The sequence below is a fragment of the Rhinopithecus bieti genome, unplaced genomic scaffold (assembly GCF_001698545.2).
Source record: "Rhinopithecus bieti isolate Rb0 unplaced genomic scaffold, ASM169854v2 scaffold_39857, whole genome shotgun sequence".
Classification (NCBI taxonomy): domain Eukaryota; kingdom Metazoa; phylum Chordata; class Mammalia; order Primates; family Cercopithecidae; genus Rhinopithecus; species Rhinopithecus bieti.
The window spans coordinates 582584-592646 of NW_016816641.1; positions in this window are offsets into that span (position 1 = coordinate 582584).

A 10063-nucleotide genomic window follows, 5' to 3' on the forward strand; every position below is an offset into this window, starting at 1 on the left:
TAGGATTACAGTTGTGAGCCACCGCACAAGACCACTGTAAAATTTCTATTATTTCTTTTTGTAATCAAGAAGTGTCTTGAAGGGGGATAATCTGAGATGATATAAACATCCTGTTATTCGGGCTGAAAGAGGAGGATTGTTTGAGCTCAGCAGTTCAACACCAGGCTGGGCAAGATGGAAAACCCTGTCTCTACAAAAAATACAAAAATTAGCCAGACATGGTGGCGTGTACCTATGGTCCCAACTACTCAAGAGGCTGAGGTGGGAGGATTGCTTGAGCCTGGGAGGTGGAGGTTATAGTGAGGTGAGATCATACCACTGTACTCCAGCCTGGGTGACAGAGCTAGATCCTGTCTCAAAAGTAAATAAATAAATAAAATAAAATAAAATAAAAATCTTGTTATTCCACAAGCTTGTACCCACTAGTTTTAGTATCCATTGATAATTATTGCCCCTTTCCCATTTACTTGTTTATATCAGAATGGACTCATGAATTCTAATTTTAATGGGTTATAATTCATTACTTGTTGGGGTTCAGTCAGGCTGGTGGGAAAAATTTTAGTTATAATAGCCACAAACCCTCTTGGAAAGCCTGAGAGTTTGCATAATTTCAGTAATAGATCTGGCTGAAGGCAGCCTAGTCCCTTTACCTTTAAATAGATAAAAGTAGATACAAAGGAATGTGGGGGAGTTTATCTAACTAGCTTGTTTACTCATGTGGTCCTAAGACTAATCTTTGATCTACTGTGGGTGCTTAATTGTTTTCTACTCAGGAGGTCGGCAATGTCGATTACCCTCTAGTCCTGTTGACTCAAGCCTTTGTCAATTAATCTTTACTGAACAAATGTGAGTCTCACTGGCTGGTCAAGGCCACAGCTGCTACTCTTTTAGCACTCTTCTTGGAGACTGTAAGTGGCCTGGATTCTCAGCTGGACTGGCAAAGCGGAATATCTGTGTCAGTGTACTTTATTTATCTGTTGTTGGGTCTGCGGGACAGACCCCTGCAATTTCTGTTATTATTTTAGTACTTAAAATTATCCCCAGATTGGCCCAGCGCCGGTGGCTCACACCTGGAATCCCAGGCACTCTTGGGACGGCCGAGGCGAGGTCGTGGATCATGATGGTCAGAGATCGAGACCATTCTGGCAACACAGCGAAACCTCCGTCTCTACTAACAAATACAAAAAAAAAAAAAAAATCAGCAGTGTGTGGTGGTGGCGCCTGTTAGTCCCGCTTCTCGGGAGGCTGAGGCAGGAGAATGCGGTGAACCTGGGGGCGGCGGGAGCTTTCAGGTGAGCGGGAGATTTGCCCTGCACTCCAGCCTGAGGTGCTAACACAGCAGAGACTCTGTCTCAAAAAAAAAAAAAAAATAAAACAATCCCAGATTTGCATCTGTGTCCATTTGACCATGTTTCCATTATTCTTTTTTTTTTTTTTTTTTTTTTTTTTTTTTTTAATGTATTTCTTCCTTTCTAGGCACCCAATATTTTAGGCTCATCTTGTACTTTGTCTGCTTGGCCCCAGAATCAGCCATTTCTCCACGGAGCCCTGGTTCTTTTTAGTGGAGAAGGGTGTTTGGGCACTGGTTCTCCTTTTTTCTGGGAGCTAGCTCTGAGTTAGCTTTTTTTTTTTTTTTTTTTTGAGACAGAGTCTAGCTATCACCGAGGCTGGAGTGCAGTGGCGTGGTCTCGGCTCACTGCAACCTCTCCCTCCCAGGTTGAAGTGATTCTCCTGCCTCAGCCTCCAGAGTAGCTGGAACTACAGGCATGCACTGCCACACCCAGCTAATTTTTTGTATTTTTAGTACAGACGGGGTTTCACTACGTTGGCCAGGCTGGTCTCGAACTCCTGACCTCAGGTGATCCGCCTGCCTTGACATCCCAAAGTGCTGGGATTACAGGTGTGAGCCACCATGCCTGGCCTCGGAGTTAGCGTTAAACAGGAGGAGGTCGACTTTAATTCTCGTCACATTATTTTTTCTGTCATGTGCCTTTTCAGCTCCCACCATACAGGTCTTTGTACCTCCATCCCTATAGGAATTGGGAATATTTTTCTCCAGAAACAAAGGCCAGTGACTATGAAAAACTATCATAAGTTTATCAAGTGCAGCACATTCTTATATATCACATCAAAATTATTTTCTAGACTAGTGGGGGCAAAATTTACACAGAACAAATATCTGCAATTTAAGAACAAAAGTTTTTTTTTTTTTTTTTTGAGACGGAGTCTCGCTCAGTCGCCCAGGCTGGAGTGCAGTGGCCGGATCTCAGCTCACTGCAAGCTCCGCCTCCCGGGTTTATGCCATTCTCCTGCCTCAGCCTCCCGAGTAGCTGGGACCACAGGCGCCCGCCACCTCGCCCGGCTAGTTTTTTGTATTTTTTAGTAGAGACAGGGTTTCACCGTGTTAGCCAGGATGGTCTCGATCTCCTGACCTCGTGATCCACCCGTCTCAGCCTCCCAAAGTGCTGGGATTACAGGCTTGAGCCACCGTGCCCGGCCAAGAACAAAAGTTTTAAACAAACTTACCAAAATGGAAATGTAGAATGGAGTCCAAAATTCTTTGACAAATGTGACATACAAATGCACCTTTTTACTTTTCTGTTTCCTAGGTAATATTTACCATTTGTTGAAAGCTTAAAGTCGGGTTCTGTTCTAGCTTCCTCTTTTCTCCAGGATTTCGAATAATGTGTTCCATGGAACATGAGTTTCATTGATGGCTAATAGGAGCTTCCTAAAGGATAAGAGGGAGGGGATTGTGTGGTCAGATACATTTGGGGAAAGCTACGCTACACAAAGCTAAACAAGTTTCTTGACTGTATAACTTCTGAGAGCTTTCTTTATTTTGACGGAGTCTCACTCTGTCGCCCAGGCTGGAGTGCAATGGCCTGATCGTGGCTCACTGCAACATCTGCCTCCCGAGTTCAAGAGATTCTCCTACCTCAGCCTCCTGAGTAGCTTAGATTACAGGCGCGTGCTACAATGCCCAGCTAATTTTTTGTATTTTTAGTAGAGACAAGGTCTCACCATGTTGGTCAAGTTGGTCTCAAATTCCAGACCTCAGGTGATCCACCTCCCTCAGCCTCCCAATGTGCTGGAATTACAGGCGTGAGCCACCATACCTAGCCCTAAGAGCTCTTACATATGTGTTGTGACTTCCAAATATGACAGAATACAGCATTTCCCAAACTTCCTTGATCACAGAGTACTTCTTCAGGAGTACTTGCCAGCCCCATGCCATACTGTTCCTTCCCCCAATGTTCAGTGAATCCATTTTACTTCCTAAATACCTCTAGAATTCTCCCACCACCTCTTCCATCCTAATAACCACTGTCTAATTCAGGCCACCAAATCCCTCACTAATTGAGGCTTTAATTGGTCCACTTGTGTATCAGTCAGGGACCAAGCAGAAAACAGGTGGCATAATCCAATTAAGTAATTTGAAGAGAAGTTAATAAAGAGAAAGGGTGGAGTTTAGGGATATAGCAGGACCCCCTGAGGCTAGTTACAGCAGGAATCATTAGCTTTCTAGGCCTGAAGGGAGTTGGGCGGGGGATTGCTTACTGCAGTGGGGAGAGGTGATTGTTTGAAGGGAGCTGCCTGACGGGAGCTCTGGCCTTTGTAGAGAGAGGCAGCCGATTCCTAGTGACCTGGCAGAATTGCTTTCTTCCAGATCTTCGGTCTCCTGGTAGTGCTTCCTGTTGGCCAAACCCACCCAGAAGTTGGAGAGGGACAGTGATGCAGTCCATGTGGCCAGCTTCCCAGGGCACAGGGGAGGGTGAGGGGTGGAGAATGGATCTTGAGGGACAAAAAGGAGATATCCAGCACAACCTCGCATCTAGCCTCCCTGCCCTCATCCATCCTGCACATCTCTGACCTCTTCTCGCTCTTCTTCAAATCCATCGATTGCCCCCCTGCCCCTCATCCTTGGAATAAAATTTGGTACTCGGCCAGGCGCAGTGGTTCATGTCTGTAATCTCAGCACTTTGAGAGGCTGAGGCTGGTGGATCACCTGAGGTCAGGAGTTCGAGACCAGCCTGGCCAACATGGTGAAAACCAGTCTCTACTAGAAATACAATAATTAGCTTGGTGTGGTGGCGGTGACCTGTAATTCCAGCTACTCAGGAGTCTGAGGCAGGGGAATCCCTTGAACCCAGGAGGCAGAGGTTGCAGTGAACCGAGATCGTGCCACTGTGCTCCAGCCTGGGTGACAACAGCAAAACTCCATCTCAAAAAAAAAAAAAAAAAAAATTGATACTAGCTCCTGGGAGCTGATTGCAAGCGTCTCTTCTTAACTCTACTTTCTGTGACCAACAACAGCAAGTTGGCAGCTTGAAGTCAGCTTTGGGGAAATATTTATACCACAGAATTGGCAAATGCTACTACTCAAGGCACTTTTTCCTTTCACTGAGCTCACATATACTAGGTAAAAGTATTTTATATTAAAAATTGTTTTGTCATAAACTCACGAAGTGTTTTCCTCTTTAAAATTTTTTCCATTGAAAAGCTTAGGCTGGACGCGGTGGCTCACGCCTGTAATCCCAGCACTTTGGGAGGCCGAGGTGGGCGGATCACCTGAGGTCGGGAGTTTGAGACCAGCCTGGCCAACATGGAGAAACCCCCATCTCTACTAAAAAAAAAAAAAAAAATTAGCCAGGCATGGTGGTGCATGCCTGTAATCCCAGCTACTCAGGAGACTGAGGCAGGAGAATCGCTTGAACCCGGGAGGTGGAGGTTGCTGTGAGCTGAGATCATGCCATTGCACTCCAGCTCTGGGCAACAAGAGTGAAACACCGTCTCAAAATAAATACATAAAAATTTTTAAAAAAGGAAAAAGCTAGAGGCCAGGTACAGTGCCTCACGCCTATAATCCCAGCAATTTGGGAGGCCGAGGTGGGTGGATCATCTGAGGTCAGGAGTTTGAGACCAGCCTGGCCAACATGGTGAAACCCCATCTCTACTAAAAATACAAAATTAGCTGGGTGTGGTGGCACATGCCTGTAGTCCCAGCTACTCGGGTGGCTGAGGCAGGAGAATCACCTGAACTTGGGAGGTGGAGGTTGCAGTGAGCTGAGATCGTGCCATTGCACTCCAGCCTGGGAGACAGAGTGAGACTCCATCCTGAGAAAAAAAAAAAAAAAAAAGTATATTATATATATACACACACACACACACACATATATGTATATCTATATACATACAGCGGATTGAAAGACATGGAATATATTTAAAAGCCAGGGGTTCATAATGATTTTTGAAAAACAAAGGCTCCCTGGTCATTTAGAGCCCACTAGGGAAGCAGCTTATTCTGAAAACTGGTAGACAAAGGGAGAGAATCAAGCACTCATCATCTGTTCCTGAATGAGTGTCCCACAAGGCAACAAAATCGTTGATGAGAGGAAGTTTTTTTTTTTAAGGAGAATTCTGTTAAATAAAGAAGGAATGATATTAATAGAATATTACCATTTTGCAACCCCTAATGAAATAATAGGCTGGGCATGGTGGCTCACGCCTGTAATCCTAAGACTTTGGGAGGCCAAGGCAGGAGAATCACTTGAGCACAGGAGTCTGAGACCAGCCTGGGCAACATAGTGAGACTTCATCTCTAAAAAAGTAAAAAAATAGTAAAAAAATAGGCCCGGTGCGGTGGCTCACACTTGTAATCCTGGCACTTCGGGAGGCCAAGGCGAGCGGATCACGAGTTCGAGAGATTGAGACCATCCTGGCCAACGTGGTGAAACCCCATTTCTAATAAAAATACAAAAATTATCTGGGCCTGGTGGCACGCGCTGTAAGTCCCAGCTACTTAGGAGGCTGAGGCAGGAGGATCACTTGAACCCACCTCTTAGCTGAGCTCACGCCACTGCACTCCAGCCTGGTGACAGAGCAAGACTTTGTCCCCCCCCCCCAAAAAAAGTAAAATAAATAAATAAATAAATGTAGGTAGCCATTGGCAGTGGCTGCTGAATCCATGTGATGTGTGGTGAAAGCTGATGGGAAACTATAATGAACGGGACAAGAAGGCAGCATCTGAATCCAACGATCAGCCTTTACATCATAAAAACATAAGCCCCTGACATGATGTGATGAGAAAACTGAAGTATTGTTGCCACAAGATTGAAACTGAGTCTGATCCACAGGATGACATGAGAAACCCAGAATGTGACTCTACAGGATTAGCATCAAATACATTGCAAGGAAAAAAAAAAAAAAAAAAAAAAAAAGGCGGGGTGCGGTGGCTCACGCCCATAATCCCAAAACTTTGGGAGGCTGAGGCAGGCAGATCACTTGAGGTCAGGAATTTGAGATCAGCCTGGCCAACTCAGTGAAACCCCATCTCTACTAAAAAATACAAAAATTAGCTGGGCATGGTGGCACATGCCTGTATCCCGGCTACTAAGGAGTCTGAAGCAGAAGAATTGCTGGAAGCCAGGAGGTGGAAGTAGCAGTGAGCCAAGATCACGCCACTGAACTCCAGCCTGGGTGACAGAATGACACCCTGTCTCAAGAAAACAAAACAAAACAAAAAGACACAATGACCAACCTAATGGTGAGGGACACCCCTAGCATCCACCCAGACGTCATCCTTGAAATACCATTACCAGCTAACAGTAACCAGGGCTCCACAGAGAAATGGTGGATTCCAGGTCTGGGGTTGAGAACTGTCACAAGATGAGTCTGGAATGTCTTATGCTAGAAATCAAGGAAACTAGCAAAGATTACTAGGGTCACATCAAAAGTACTCAACAGTCACTGTGAAGGAATTTTTACTGGTCAAAGAGGGGACAATTTGAGCATTCAAAAAATTATATATGGCCAGGCATGGTTGCTCACACCTGTAAAAAAACAGCATTTTGGGAGGCCGAGGCAGGTGGATCATTTGAGGTCAGGAATTTGAGACCAGCTTGGCCAATTAGCCAGGTGTGGTGGCAGTCACCTGTAATCCCAGCTACTTGGGTGGCTGAGGCAGGAGAATCACTTGAACCTGGGAGATCCAGCCACTGCCTTCCAGCCTGGGCAACAGAGTGAGTGAGATTCCGTCTGAAAAGACAGAAAAGAAAACAAAAAGTATTTAAGAGACCTATCAACTAAATGTAATGTGTGGATCTTGTCTGGCACCTGATTCGAAGATATAAACTGAACAATGATAAGATGAATAGGGAAATTTAAACAATGACTGTTTGATATTTTAAAATAATTTGTTAGGTATGATGATGGGATGAGGATTTTTTTTTTAAGTCCTTATCTGTAAGAGCAGCGTCTCACCCCAGGCATTATTAATATTTGAGGCTGGATCATTCTTGGTTGTGGTGGGCTGTCCTGTTGCACTGAAAGATGTCAGGTGGCATCCCTTGCCTCTACCCACTAGATGCCAGTAGCACCTCTTTTGTCAGGCCAATTAAAAACATTTCCAAACAGCCAAATATCTTCTGTGATTAAAAAAAAAAAAAAAAAAAAACTGTGTTAGAGACACATACTGAAGTACTTATGGTTGAAATGATACTATACCTGGGTTTTGTCAAAATAACACAAGAGGGTTTGGGCAGAGGTAGAGGTGAAATAAGCTTAACTGTGTGTTGATAATTGTTGGGCTGGATGGTGGACACATGGGTGCTCATTACATTATTCCCCACGTATATGTTGAAAGTTCCCTGCAATAAAAGTTAAAAAATTATAGTACCAAAGGAGTATTAAAATATTTCTGTTTTCCCAAGTATATTAACATTTTGGATTAAATAAACTGTCTTTAAGTTAAAGAGTTATAAGTATAGGCCGGGCGCCGTGGCTCACGCCTGTAATCCCAGCACTTTGGGAGGCCGAGACAGGCAGATCACGAAGTCAGGAGATCAAGACTATCCTGGCCAACATGGTGAAACACCATCTCTATTAAAAATACAAAAATTAGCTGGGTGTGGTGGCATGCGTCTGTAATCCCAGCAACTCTGGAGGCTGAGGCAGGAGAATTGCTTGAACCCAGGAGGCAGAGATTGCAGTGAGCCGAGATTGCACCACTGCACTCCAGCCTGGCGACAGAGCGAGACTCCATCTCAAAAAATAAAAAAAAAAAAAGAGTTATAATTGAGTTTCTTTAAAAGTCTTGGTAAAGCCCCTGGTCTACTTCCCAAGTCCTGAGAAAGTGAATAACCTATGTTTGCATGCATAATACATTCTCCAAATTAGATAATTATCTTTTTTTAAATTTTTGCTTTCAACAAAGTTGGAGAACCTATTCAGGTTATAACTTATTATAAATCATTGAATTTTTTTTGGATTAGTAACTAAGGAGTCCTAAGAAATGGGTGACATTGCTGTAACAAAACACCTCAATGTTTCTTGGAGCTTACAGTTATAAAAATGAAAAATAGAAATAGAATTTGTCATGAGCCCCATCTCATTCTAGCAAGAATATTTATCTACAATGTTTTTAAACCTTCATTTTAAAAGACCTTCATTTGTCTTATCAATAAATGCATTTCATTAGACACTTATGACAAAATAACAAAAAAAAGAAATGCATTTCGAATATCTTTTAGAATTGTGAAGATGAAATATTACATTACTGGGCCGGGTGCAGTGGCTCACACCTGTAATCCCAGCACTTTGAGAGGCCGAGGTGGGTGGATCACGAGGTCAGGAGTTTGAGACTAGCCTGGCCAAGAGACCAGCCTGGCCAATATGGTGAAACCTCGTCTCTACTAAAAATACAAAAATTAGCCGGGCATGGTGAAGGGCTCCTGTAATCCCAGATACTCGGGTGGCTGAGGCAGGACAATTGCTTGAACCTGGGAGGCGGAGGTTGTGGTGAGCCGAGATTGTGCCATTGTACTCCAGCCTGGGCAACACAGCAAGACTCCAACTCAAAAAAAAAAAAAATTACTGCAATCAAATATGTACTAATAACTGTAACTATGCAAAATGTTTTTCTGGATTGGGTTAACAGGTTTATGGTCACAGAAAACAAATTTTTATTTTGTTACAGATAACAAAGATAAGATATCCTCTAAAATATTTCACTAGGATGAAATTCTGAAGGAAGCAGAGTAGAAAAAAAAAAAAACAAAACCGTTAAATTTGTCAAGATTTTAAATTTCCAGGGCCAGGCATAGTGGCTCACACCTGTAATCCCAGCACTTTGGGAGGCTGAGGTGGGCAGATCACTTGAGGTCAGGAATTCGAGACCAGCCTGGCTAACACGGTGAAATTCCGTCTCTACTAAAAACATAAAAAATTAGCCGGGTGTGGTGGCAGCCGCCTGTAGTCCCAGCTACTCAGGAGACTGAGGCAGGAGAATCATTTGAACCCGGGAGGCGGAGGTTGTAGTAAGCCGAGATCACGCCACTGCCCTGCAGCCTGGGCGACAGAGCAAGACTTCTGTCTCAAAAAAATAAATAAAATAAAATAAAAAATAAATTTCCAACTAAGAGCTTTGTTCATGTACCTTTAAAATAAATGAAGGTGGGTTCCATTCGATATTTTATGAGGTAATTTTTATCTTGAAATTCACATGCTAGCAGGTACTCTATGATTTAAACATTAAAAATGTATTTGTCAAACTTCAAATGTGTGAAGGGATGTATACGTTTTCCCAAATTATTTTCAGGGATACACAGGCAAAAGAATGAGCAGCAGGGCTGTGACGACCCCGAAAGAATGAGCAGCAGGGCTGGGCTGTGACGACCCCGGCTCTTCTCCCTGTTGGTGCAGTGGGACGCCATGGCATTGCTCCACGTTCCATCTTACTTTCCTACTCTGATTCCTTCCTTCCTTCCCTCCCTCCCTCCCTCCGTCCTTTCCTTCCTTCCTTCCTTCCTTCCTTCCTTCCTTCCTTCCTTCCTTTCCTTCCTTCCCTTCCTTCCTTCCTTCGTTCCTTTCCTTCCTTCGTTCCTTTCCTTCCTTCCTTCCTTCCTTCCTTCCTTCCTTCCTTCCTTCCTTCCTTTCCTTCCTTCCCTTCCTTCCTTCCTTCGTTCCTTTCCTTCCTTCCTTCCTTTCCTTCCTTCCTTCCTTCCCTCCCTCCCTCCGTCCTTTCCTTCCTTCCTTCCTTCCTTCCTTCCTTCCTTCCTTCCTT